The following is a 13,334-nucleotide window of genomic DNA, read 5'->3' as shown; positions in this document are numbered from 1 at the left end:
TAGGGCAAGCCTAGGATGAGAGTAGCAGAGAATAGCAGTAGTAGAAGTGACTTGGTGGAGTCAAGGCAGTTCTTGAGGAAAGTACGGATAGATGTGGAAGGTAGTATGGGCCCGTACTACTGAAAGCAGAGGATCCGTACTCGAATCAAGGAAGGCCGAGACAAGACCGGGAAGCTAGTAGCAGTGTCATGATCCCTTGAGATATTTCAGTGTTCTGATGTTGTTATGATACGTTTCAGAATGGTAGTTTTGCGTCCGAGACCAGCAGTCGGCAGCTCAGATGCCGGAGGGGGATCAGGCCCGGAGGTCGGGCAGATGGATGAGCAGACTAGAGAGTTCCTTTCTTCTGAGGTTACCCGCATCATACTGGAGCAGACTCCTGTGATCTTCGGTTCGATCAAGGAGGGTATTTTAGAGCTGATGGATGAGAGATTGAGTACTTTCCGTGCTGAGATGGTGGTCGTGATGGGGTCGCGCACACTTACGTTCAGGGAGTTCAGGGCATGCGGGGCTCCAGACTATCATGGGGCGCGGGACCCCATAGCGAGTACTAGATGGTTGGCGGATGTGGCCAACGCTTTCCGCACTAGCAGGTGTCCAGAGGGGGATAAGGTCAGATTGGCGTCCTGTCTCCTGAAGGACAGGGCACGGGATTGGTGGGAGGAGGTCGGACATGCCATCGGGGATGATGCGGCATTGGATGCCATGACCTGGGCTGATTTCTCTACCAGGTTCAGGGCGGAGTTTGCACCAATCATTGAGGTGCAGCAGTTAGCTAGGGAGTTTCAGGACCTTACCCAGACTACAGAGACAGTGGCGGAGATCACCGCCAAATTCAGGGAGAGGGCCCTTCTTGTTCCTCAGTATGCAGCCGATGAGGAGATGAAGAAGGCCCGTTATCATGAGATGTTGCGGAGTGACATCCGCATGTTTTTGAGCCGGTCCAGTTGTAAAACGTTGGACGACATGATTGCCAGAGCTAGAGAGAGGGAGATTGATCTCGAGATGGAGAAGAAAAGGAAACCAGAGGCGGTTTTGGGTTCAGGCAGTGTGGGCAAAAAGCCCAAGGTTTCTGATCACAGGTCTAGGAGTTAGCAGAGCCACGGTCGGTGTGGCAAGTGTGGGAGATTGCACGAGGGGGCGTGCAAGGTAGGGAGTTCCGGCTGCTACAAGTGCGGTCGGACTGGGCATTTAAGTAGGGATTGTACGGCCCCTGCTACTACGGTTACAGCATCAGATCTGATTTGCTTTCAGTGCAATCAGAGGGGACATAAAAGGTCCCAGCGTCCCAGTTTAGCTGCAGCAGGGAAGGTGGTTGCACCTGCCCCTGCCACCTTGAGGATTACGGATGGCCGGCAGGGCCGATCTGATGCGCCAGTGGCGAAGAGCAGGGCATTTCAGATGACAGCAGAGGAGGCGCGAGCGACTCCTAATGTGGTGACGGGTATGTATCTTTTCTCCATCTCTTAATTGTTACAATATCGTTTGAATATTACTTGATGATATGTTTTATTTAGGGTCGTTCTCGGTGAACGGCATCCCTGCTTTGGTATTGTTCGATTCGGGGGCTACCCGATCATTTGTATCGCTTGCGCTTAGCAAGAGATTCAGCAGAGCTCCAGGGGAGCTGGATTGTCCATTAGAGGTTGAGATAGCAGATGATAGGACTGTGAGGGTCGGTAGAGTACATAGAGGGTGTTCCCTTTAGATATTTGATGAGCAGTTTTCAGTGGACCTGGTTCCTATTCCCCTGCGTGGGAATAAAGTTATTGTGGGCATGGATTGGCTCAGCCCCAATGGGGCGGTGATTGATTGTGAGCTTCAGCTAGTGAGGGTTCGCACTCCCAGTGGGGGAGAGATAGTGATTCAGGGCGAGAGGCCCCAGCGAGGACCGACCTTTTGTTCCGCCGCAAGGGCGAGGCGCTATGTTCAGCAGGGTTGCGCCGGTTTTGTAGCTTACGTCTTGGATGCTCGGGAGAAGGGCAAGACGACGATTGACGATGTTCCTATTGTTCGTGACTACCCGGATGTGTTTCCCGAGGATTTGTCGGGGATACCTCCAGAGAGCCAGGTTGAGTTCAGGATCGACCTAGTTCATGGTGCGGCTCCGATAGCCAAAGCACCGTATCGACTTGCTCCCCCTGAGATGCAGGAGTTGTCCACACAGCTTCAGGAGCTGTTAGACAAGGGTTTCATTCGGCCGAGCAGTTCGCCTTGGGGAGCGCCGATCTTATTTGTGAGGAAGAAGGATGGGTCGCATCGTATGTGCATTGATTATCGGGAGTTGAACAAAGTAACGGTGAAGAACCGTTACCCACTTCCGAGGATAGATGACTTGTTTGATCAGCTTCAGGGAGCGTCTTGGTTCTCCAAGATCGATCTACGCTCCGGTTATCATCAGATGAGGGTTAGAGATGAGGATGTACAGAAGACTGCTTTCAGGACCTGGTATGGTCATTATGAGTTCGTGGTGATGCCATTTGGACTCACCAATGCCCCAGCCGCGTTCATGGATCTCATGAACCGCGTGTGCAGACCGATGCTGGATTGGTCGGTGATAGTGTTTATAGATGACATCTTGGTGTATTCCAAGACACAGGGGTAGCACGAGGAGCACCTGCGGGAGGTGTTGGAGACTTTGAGGAGGGAGAGACTTTTCGCAAAGTTCTCCAAGTGTGAGTTCTGGTTGCGCGAGGTGCAGTTTCTTGGTCACCTCGTCAACCAGAGGGGTATTTTGGTAGATCCGGCCAAGATTGAGGCCGTGATGTAGTGGGAGGTCCCGAGGTCTCCATCTGAGATTCGGAGCTTCCTGGGGTTGGCAGGGTATTATCGGAGATTTATTCAGGACTTCTCCAAGATAGCAGTGCCGCTCACCCGACTAACCAAGAAGTCGGTGGTTTTTCGTTGGGGGCCTGAGCAGCAGGCGGCGTTCGAGACTCTCAGGCAGAGATTGTGCGATGCTCCGATCCTTACCTTGCCAGAGGGAGTAGAGGATTTCGTAGTCTATTGTGATGCTTCGATCACAGGTATGGGAGCAGTATTGATGCAGCGAGGCCATGTGGTAGCTTATGCCTCGAGACAGTTGAAGCCTCACGAGGCTAATTATCCTACCCACGACTTGGAGCTGGGGGCAGTTGTATTTGCCCTCAAGATTTGGAGACATTACCTTTATGGGGTCCGCTGTACTATATACACGGATCACAAGAGTTTGCGATATCTTATGGATCAGCCGAGTTTGAACATGAGGCAGAGGAGATGGTTAGACGTGCTGAAGGACTATGACTGTGAGATCCTTTATCATCCAGGGAAGGCCAATGCGGTGGCCGACGCCCTGAGCCGCAAAGTGTCGACGGCCCCTATCAGAGATCTGTGTATGAGGATGATAGTGATCACTCCGTTGTTGGAGCGGATCAAGGAGGCTCAGATGGAGGGCCTCAAGGAGGAGAGGCAGAAGTGTGAGAGGATAGTGGGCCGAGTAGCTTCATTTGATTACGACAGTCGGGGTTTGTTGACGCTTCATGGTAGGATATGGGTTCCGTACTGGGGTGGGGTACGGCAAGTATTGATGGACAAGGCTCATAAGTCTCAATTTTCTATCCACCCGGGAGCGACGAAGATGTATCGAGATCTTCGACCTGATTATTGGTGGCCCTGCATGAAGCGGGACGTCGCTTGGTATGTTGAGAGATGTTTAACCTGCCGGAAGGTCAAGGCGGAGCACCAGAGACCTCACGGCAAGATGCAGCCGTTAGACATTCCCGTGTGGAAATGGGAGGATATCACCATGGATTTTGTCACCAAACTCCCCAGGACCGCACGTGGAGTGGACTCGATATGGGTAGTAGTGGATCGGTTGACGAAGAGTGCCCATTTTATTCCGATTCAGGAGGGTATATCAGCGGAGAAGTTAGCCGATATCTATGTGCGGGAAATTGTGGCACGTCATGGGGTGCCGGTATCGGTGGTGTCGGACCGAGATGTTCGATTCACGTCCAGATTCTGGAAGCGGTTCCACGACGAGATGGGTACTCGTCTCCATTTCAGCACCGCTTTTCATCCTCAGACAGACGGGCAGAGCGAGAGGACGATTCAAACTCTTGAGGACATGCTTAGGGCATGTGTTCTAGATTTTGGGGGCAGTTGGGATACGTATCTTCCGTTAGCGGAATTCTCGTATGACAACAGTTATCATGCGAGTATTGATCGACCTCCTTTTGAGATGCTGTATGGGAGGAAGTGTAGGACCCCGATTTGTTGGGGCGAGGTCGGTCAGCGAGTCATCGGGAGCACCGAAGTGGTGCTCAAGACAACTGAGTTGATCCAGCAGGTCTGTAGTAGGCTGCAGACTGCGCAGAGTCGACTGAAGAGCTACGCCGACAGGAGGCGTTCGGAATTGGAGTTCCAAGTGGGAGATATGGTTCTTCTGAAAGTCTCACCTTGGAAAGGTGTCATCAGGTTCCGGAAGAGGGGCAAGTTGGGCCCCAGATTTATTGGTCCTTTCAGGGTTTTGGCCCGGGTGGGTCGGGTTGCTTATCGGTTAGATCTTCCTGAGGAGCTTAGTCAGATACACAACACATTCCACGTATCGCAGTTAAGGAACTGTTTGGTGGATGAGACGGCAGTCGTTCCCTTAGAGGATATCCAGGTTGATAGCGGTCTGAATTATATTGAGAGACCGGTCGCGATTCTGGAACGGAAGATCAAGACCTTGAGGAACAAGGTAATTCAGCTAGTAAAGGTGCAGTGGCAGCACCGGAAGGGGTCTGAATGGACGTGGGAGGCTGAGGAGGAGATGAGAGCGCACTACCCGGAAATTTTTGCAGATCCAGCCATAGCAGACTTCGAGGACGAAGTCTGAGACAAGTGGGGGAGAATTGTAACGACCCGTTCCCGGTACGTTAATTCATTGGTAATTGTTGTAAGTTTTCAAGAGGGACTCGGCGAGTTCTAGCCTGACTCGCCGAGTAGGGTCGCGACTTCGAGCACGCGTGAGCCGAGGACTCGGTGAGTCCATATCCCCGACTCGGCGAGTCCATCCGTCTGGGTGAAACACTAAATCCCTGGGTTGCCCACTATTTAAACCACCTTATAGCCCCCATTCTCGCCTCCCTCACCCTGAGAACACAGTGAGAGAACCCTAATCCTCCCTTGAGAGCTTATAAGTGTTTTGGTGCCATTTTGTGAAGGTGTGAAGAAGGAGAAGAAGAAAGAAGCAAGGAGAAGAGTTGTAGTGCAAGGATCCAAGGGCAAATCTGAGTTAATTGAGGTATTTTCGGAGTTCCCTTCTTGTTATATGCTTTAAACTTCCATTAGAGCTCTCCTAAGAGCTAGTTGATGCTTGTTCCAAGCCTTATGTTTGCATGAATGTCTTAATAAGTCGAAATATCTTTGGATCTGAATGATGGGGTGTTGTAGAGCCCAGATCTACTGTCTTTTTGGAGTTACTTTGCATATTAACCATAGATCTACCCATTTTGTGCATCTTTTAGCCTTATTTCCCTTATTCATGAGGTTGTACACGTAAAGTTGGAAACTTTACATGGTAAATCAGCTTATTGGACCCAGATCTATCAATTGTATGTGTTGGATTCAAACAAAATCGAGTAAAAATCAGTTGCATGGCGGCAACTCGGCGAGTCGGGAAGAACGACTCGGCGAGTTGGGTCGCGAGTTCCCGATTCCTTCATTTTTACCAGTGTCGAGTGAACCCAGTGAGCAAGAAAGTGGACTCAGCGAGTTGAGGGTAAACTCAGTGATGGAGGGACTCGGCGAGTTGTTCATCAACTCGGCGAGTCCAAGGCAATCTCCTTAAGATCAAGAACAACTCGTCGAGTTTGTTCATCCGGCTCGGCGAGTTGGATGAAGATTGTCTGAGTTCTTGGATCAAGAGGGTACTCGTCGAGTCGATGCCAGACTCGACGAGTAGCAGCGAGTAAGAGTGAAAAGTGAGAGTAGGACTCGGCGAGTTGGGTGGCCCAACTCGGCGAGTCAGTCTAAATAAGAGTAACTTTGACCAAGGGTAAAAGAGTCATTTTACCCCAAGTGCAGTGTTTAGTATTTGATTGAGTGTGTTTATGGACTTGTAGCCGAGGAGATTCAGGAGCAGCAGCCGTTAGCTTCCCGAGCCACACACTCAGCAGCCAGCTTACGAGGTGAGTTTCCTTCCAGTAGGAACGGGTCTAAGGCCACAATGCCGGCCCGTTCAGTTAGCAGTAGTTTCCGGATTTAGGTCTGATGCAGTAGCTAGTATGTTCGATGCCTTCGTGGCTCGAACAGGATTTGTGTGCTATGTTTTATGCGTTGAGTATTATGTGTTCCGGGCTACAGCCCGATGTAGTGTGTCGTATATGTGTTTATGCTAGTTGATGTGTTATGCTATGCCATGTTCAGTCAGTTGGTTCCGGACTTCGGTCCGATGCAGTTAGTTCCGGACTTCGGTCCGATGCAGTTAGTTCCGGACTTCGGTCCGATGCAGTTAGTTCCGAACATCGGTCCGATGCAGGGGACAAGGTCCCAGTCAGTTCCGGACTTCGGTCCGATGCAGTCAGTTCCGGACTTCGGTCCGATGCAGTCAGTTCCGGACTTCGGTCCGATGCAGTTAGTTCCGGACTTCGGTCCGATGCAGGGGACAAGGTCCCGGTCAGTTCCGGACTTCGGTCCGATGCAGTTTCCGGGCTTCGGCCCGATGCAGTGGGCAAGGCCCAATATGTGTTTATATGTTATTGTATGGTATGTGGTACTTTGGGGGAGCTCACTAAGCTTCGTGCTTACAGCTTCAGTTTTGGTTTCAGGTACTTCCGCAAGCAAAGGGAAGAGCTCGGGGTGACGGCATCGCACACACCACAGCTTTAGCTTTTAGCCTGGGATTGATTTAGTTTGTTTTGATTTGTCGTAGTATGATACAGTGTCCACACAGTGTTTTCTATTATGTTGGAATACATCACGTATGGTTTTATTATATGACACTCTGATTATGGTTTTGATTATATCGAAAAACGAAATTTTTGGGTTGTATTTTTGGGTCGTTTCAAGATACCTGCTAGATACTCCTATTCAGCGCATACTCAGGGCAGATAATAGATGACATCAATCAATCATCAACACATTTCACAAAATCCCCAAAATGTCAAATTATCAAAAACACATATTCATAATAGTTCTTTGAATAAAATCCAGGATCCTCAAAAACATAACTCCATGTCGTGTGTACAATCAAGGCGGCGCCTTCCCGTGATCCTAAGAAGTACCTGAAACACATAACACAGTAAGCACGAAGCTTAGTGAGTTCCCCAAAATACTACATACATCGCATTAGCCTCTCATGGCTATATCTCGAATAAGACCCTCCTGTCAATGTGTCTCAGTGGAACCCTCCGGTCCCATAACTCGGGTGGACTCTCCAGTCCTACCTCAGTAAATCTCAAAATAATACACAATATAAATCAGAAAGATATAATGCGCAATATCACAATACGAAATCAAAACATACAAGACCCTCCGGTCACACAAAATTACCACTCAAGGTGTGTATAGTGAGAAGACTCACATCGTAAGTAAGCAAAGAAATTATCTACCTCTAGAATGGTCTAATCCATGCCTACATGTCATAAGCATCTCTAACTAACACTTAAATCAAAACTCAAAAAAAGCAAAACTATTTTCTCTCTCTAACTATTGGGATGGGTAAAAGACCATTTTACCCCTATATGGTCCCCATAGTCCCTGTCTTGACCAAACCCTAAAGTCAATAGAAGTTAACACTCTAGTTAAAATTCCATGTTGACCCGACTCGTCGAGTGCATCTATGTGACTCATCGAGTTCCCTCGTTCCTTTAGCAGTATCATGAAAATCCAACTTAATTCGTCGAGTTATCTCGTCAACTCGCCGAGTTACTCATGTCCAGACTTATCGGGGAAAACCCTAGTTGACTCGTCGAGTGAGCTCACCGAGTCGTCAATTCCCTTCAGTCTATTTTCTGATTTAGATGTTTTAAGGTAGAGTTACAACCCCAAATTCTAGATCTAGCCTTCGAAGGCTTAGATACCACGTAAAGCTTCAAGCTTTACGTCCATGCTTGGCACTCATGGCTTGAAATGCCAAAACAAGTTCTATTTTGGGTTCTAAGTGTAAAATCTCTCCTCTAGCTTGATAAAGCTTGGACTTTCGGGCTTAAGGGACCTCATAAGGTTCAGATCTGAAGTCCCAATCTCCTAGCAAGCTCAAAATACTCAAAGTCTCAAGGAAAGATGGAAAAATCCCTAAAACTTCCTAAAACGAGATCTAATCAAAATAATGAACAAGATGGTGAGTTTTACCTTCAAACAGAAGCTAAGGATAGATAAACACTGGATCCAACAATCCATTCTCATTCCAAGCCTTGATACCCTTCTCTTCTATTCCAATAGTGCACTAGAATGCCCAAAATTAGTTCTTCTTTCTCTCTTAAATCAATTTAAATAATTGGGGTTTCACACAGTTGAGCAAGGTGAAATGGGAGGCAGAAATGAGGGCTTAAGGTCCTTTAAGAAGGACACAACCCCATAAAATTAGGGTTTCCTCTCATAGACCAACTCATTGAGTTGGTTGTATAACCTACGCGACCAAATCCTTTTCTACTCGATGAGTTAGGGCCTTTAACTCGTCGAGTTACTCAATCAAATTCAGGAAAATTATATAATTTTATACCTGGGAGTCGGGATGTTACATGTACATAGTAGAGATGGGATGTATTCCTCTTATTTCATGAGAGTTAAACATCTTAGGTGCCTTACCAAAAGTTCAACATTTTAATGAGATTGACTGTGCTCCATATCTCTTGTTCAACATGTTGCACATGGTGAACGGATACCTGATTAGTTAACTTATACATCAACTGTACTTTTAAGCTTCTGGGAATTGGATATTGATGAATGGCACTTCATCATGTGTTTTTGGGCATAATGAGATGTTGCTAGATATCAAGTATGTCTATACCAGTTCATAATGACACTTGTACAAATTGGAGACTGAAAGATCTTTACGTTGAATAATCATTATGAAATGATATTTACCATTAATATATGATCCTATAGGGTCACATCTTAAAACAAAGAAAAAACAATTTATTATTTATTAAGTAATATGATTGTTAACAAATACTATTAAACCTTATATTTAATTGTCGAATTGTTTTTTTATGGAAATATTAATAAAATAGTGTATAAATAGTTATTATATCACATAATATGATTAAACAAGTAGTGTACAACATTTTGGACTAATAGAAGAATACTATCATATGTACATTTCAATAATAATTAAAAGTGTTTGGCACTCTATATCTTTCTTTATATTTAGGACTGTCCATATCTAGTCAATATATGAGTGGATTACTTCCTTGATTAATCTTTCACATCACTGATCATTTGAAAGTCATGAAGTATTTTACTGAAAGCATGCGCTACCATTTTCATGTGTAAGTATATATTAGGAAGAGGAGGACCAAATCTAGTTTAATTCTATTTCACCTTTCATGCTAAAGGCTAAGGGCATCCTCTCAATTTCTATTCTCTCTCTTGCAAGTGGTTAAAGACACTTATCTTTGATTACTCCTAAATTTAAGGCAAATTGAGTCCATATATATATATATATATATATATATATATATATATATATATGTGTGTGTGTGTGTGTGTGTGTATTTTATGTGTTTGTTTGAGCATTTTTTTTGTTTGGTGGCCAAAAATACGAGGGATGCCTTACATTGAGTTTATCAAATCGTAAGTGAAGGTTTGCCTTGTATGATTGTCTTTTCTTTGGCCTTAATAAAATCCCATTCTCTTTCGTTTTCCTGTGGATGTAGGTTAGAATAGAAAATCAAATTGAAAAAAGTTACATCTACCATTTACTGAAACAAAACAAGAAGAGTTGGAATGAGAAGATTGGGATCTGTTTAGCTGCTCAAGGATTGTCTAACATGTATGAAAATTCCTCATCAATAATCACAATTTCTTGATGAGTTTGTTAATGAATATGAATATGAAGGAGGGTAGCTCGGTGACTAATCATGTTAATGAATTAAATTCAATCACCCCAATGTTAATTCCAAGTGATATTGGATTTAAGGATGAAGTCATGGCATTGCTACTGTTATCATCATTTCCTTATAATCGGTCCGGAGTGGAGACAATAGTTAATTGTTTAGACAAAGGTGCTAAACTGACCTTCAAAGGTATGCTTAATATAATTAGTATTGAGGATGTGTGTAGATGGAGTGTCGAAGTAGCTTCTATTAGTCCTTTAAGTAATGAATACATAGGAAAAGAGTGAAACAAAGAAGGCGAAGGTAAAGGAAGATCGAAGTCAAAAAAAAGATTTATGTCAATAAAAGGAAGGATATTACAGGTTGGAACTTCAAAGAGAATGTTCATTTCATTAATCAGTGCCTAAAACCTTCATCTTTTTAAGGCAAGAAATAATTAAATATGAGAACAAAATTTCAAGATGAGGACCTCATTTCTTGTTTCGAGAACTCAAAAGAATCTTGGATCATGTATTATAGTGCAGTGTTTAATGTTAGTCATCCTAAAGATGTAATGCATAATTTTCAACACAACAAAAGGAAGGCCAAATTAGCAAACAATAAGATCTTTCATATTAATGGTAGTAGAGACGTAGTCCTTAAGAAAACTTTAAGTACGAATTGGAGTATGAAGAATGTCAAGTTCATTCTTAAATTTTAGTGGATTTTAATATCATTATCGAAACTTGTTGATGAGGTTCACCATGTTACATTTGATGATTTCTAGCGGAAGGTGATGATGGGAAAAGTATTTGTTGGTACAGCTCAGAAGAAGGGTACACAATGTGGTGGAAGTTTTTGATGGTAAAGAAAACATTGTTAAACAAGTTGGATCACATAGTCAATAGCACCATATACTTTGGAATATGAGTGAGAAAATGATGAAGATCCTAGTTTCTAAATGAAGAATACCAAATCTGAACACCTTTATAGTTAATTTATGTGAGCCATGGGTTGTTGGTAAAAAGAAGAAGGTTACTTTCAAGAAGATAGGTAAATTGTATATGTCCAAGAAGTTGGAGTTAATTTATTTGGATGTTTACAGACCTACTTTAGTTTTTTATAAGCAAGATCTTACGACTATGTAACTTTCATTGCCTACAAAGCGCGAACGGTTTGGCATTATTTTCTTGAAGCATTAGCCTGAATTTTTAAACACATTCAACGAATGGAAAGTTATAATGGATAATGAAACGATTTTCAAAATCAAAATTTTCAGAGCATACATTGGGGCGAATAAAGTGGCTAGGAATTTTTTGATTAATTTACTGAATATGGAATCAGAAAGCAAAACACAGTTCTGGTGTAACCTCAGCAAAATAGAGTAGCTAATGGATGAACCGAACATTAAACGAAAAGGCCAAACGAATGAGACAATGTGTAGTTTTACCTAAGATGTTCTAGGCATATTTGGTGAACAAAACAACACATTTAAGAAATAGAAGCTTATAAGATGTTGAGATGTTGTATTCAATGAGAATAGCCTATACACGTATGAACTTGCATAAAAGCTTTGGTAGTATCAAACAACCAGAGAATAAAGATCATGGTGATTTAGAACAAATATCAAGCGATGGCATTGTAAAATCCATAAGTACTTTAGAGATACGTCAAACTTCAAGAAGTCGTGGGAGAACCAATGTATATTGATACAGTAAGAGAATAAAGCATAGTAGTTTAGATGATGACATTGCGTATAATGTAGAAACCAAAACTCCTATAGTCTCTAGATCCATTAGAGTATGAATACCTATAATCATGCATTCTCCTTTAGCAAATTACTTGTTGTTAAATGAGGATGGTGAACCTAAGTCTTATATAAATGGATTGAGGATGAATGAATCCATATAATGGAAAGGATATGGAAGATGAGTTTAAAAATGGGTGTTTTAGGCCAAACATAAAACTGATGGAACCAACTGATACAAGGAAATGTTGGTGGTCAACGGGTTCAACATAAGAGAAGGGTTTAGCATAATGAGATCTTCTCTCTATTTGTGAATATTATTACAATCACAATAGTCATATGTATTGTAGCCTCTGAATATCTCTAACTAGAGCAGCTAGATGTGAAAAAAAAAACTTTTCTCCATGGTGATCTAAAAGAAGATATATGCATGGGACATGCAAAGGAGTAGGCATCACAAATGTAACGTGGATCACTTTTGTTATTTGAAGAAATTGAACTCCTAATATATCTTCATATTACTGTATATTGATGACATTTTGATCACTGGATTCAACATGTAGGAGATTAAAAATTTTAAGAATAATTTGTCTAGATATTAGACATGAGCATAGCGATGAACATAGTTATTAGTACACTAAAACTCTCACAATCAAAGTAGTTCAAAGCAATTTTAGAAAAACTTAGCATGGAAGATTCTAAATCAAAAAGTATACTTTTAGGAACGCATTCAAGTCTCTCAAAGAAGCAACCCCCAATGATGGAAGAAGACAAGGAATAGAGGGCCAAAGTTCCCTATGTATTTTTGGTTAGTAACATGACATATGTTTTGGAAGAGAGCATTAGGAGGGAGTCAAGTAGATATTACACTATTTAAAAGGAACACCAAAGGTTTCCCTATATTATAAAAGAAAAGTGATGGTCTTATAAGTGCTCATCGATGCAAAGTTTGGCTAAATGTGTGGATTCGGGTAGAACTACAAGATGTTATGTGTTCCCAATCGAGGGTAAAAAAATTATTTTTATGTCTATATTACGCAAGAGTATTTCACTATTAACTATATATGCCAAGTATATGCTTATTGTAATGTAACTAAAGTGCTTATATGGTTGAAGAACTTCCCATCAAAACTCAGAGTGCAATAGGAGGATTGTGTATTGTGTTGTGACAAGCATAGTGCAGTTTACCTGGAAAAGAATATGTTGTTACAAATTTAAGAAAAACACATTAAGATGAAGTACCATTTCATCCCAGAGTTAAATAATGATAGATCTTTGAATTTGAAGAATATCCTTGGATAGAAGAATCAAGCATATATGTTCACCATATTGGTTACCATTGAGAAGTGAAGGTTCGTGTAGCTTTAACTGGCCTTTTATAGTTTAAGAAAAGATCCTGATAGAGAGAGAAAGAGAGAGTGAGAGAGAGAGAGAGAGAGATTAATGATCATTGTAATCGTTGAATGGTAGAGAAAGACAAACTTATTCAAGCCTTCAAGTGGGAGAGTTTTAGGTGTGTATGTGTGAAGGCATGGTATCTAAGTTATTCAAGTCTTTAATTAATTCTAAAGTTGTTGAAAATTCAC

Source organism: Lactuca saligna, chromosome 3, assembly GCF_052625555.1.
Source record: "Lactuca saligna cultivar CGN05327 chromosome 3, ASM5262555v1, whole genome shotgun sequence".
Classification (NCBI taxonomy): domain Eukaryota; kingdom Viridiplantae; phylum Streptophyta; class Magnoliopsida; order Asterales; family Asteraceae; genus Lactuca; species Lactuca saligna.
Note: the sequence above shows the minus strand (reverse complement) of the source record.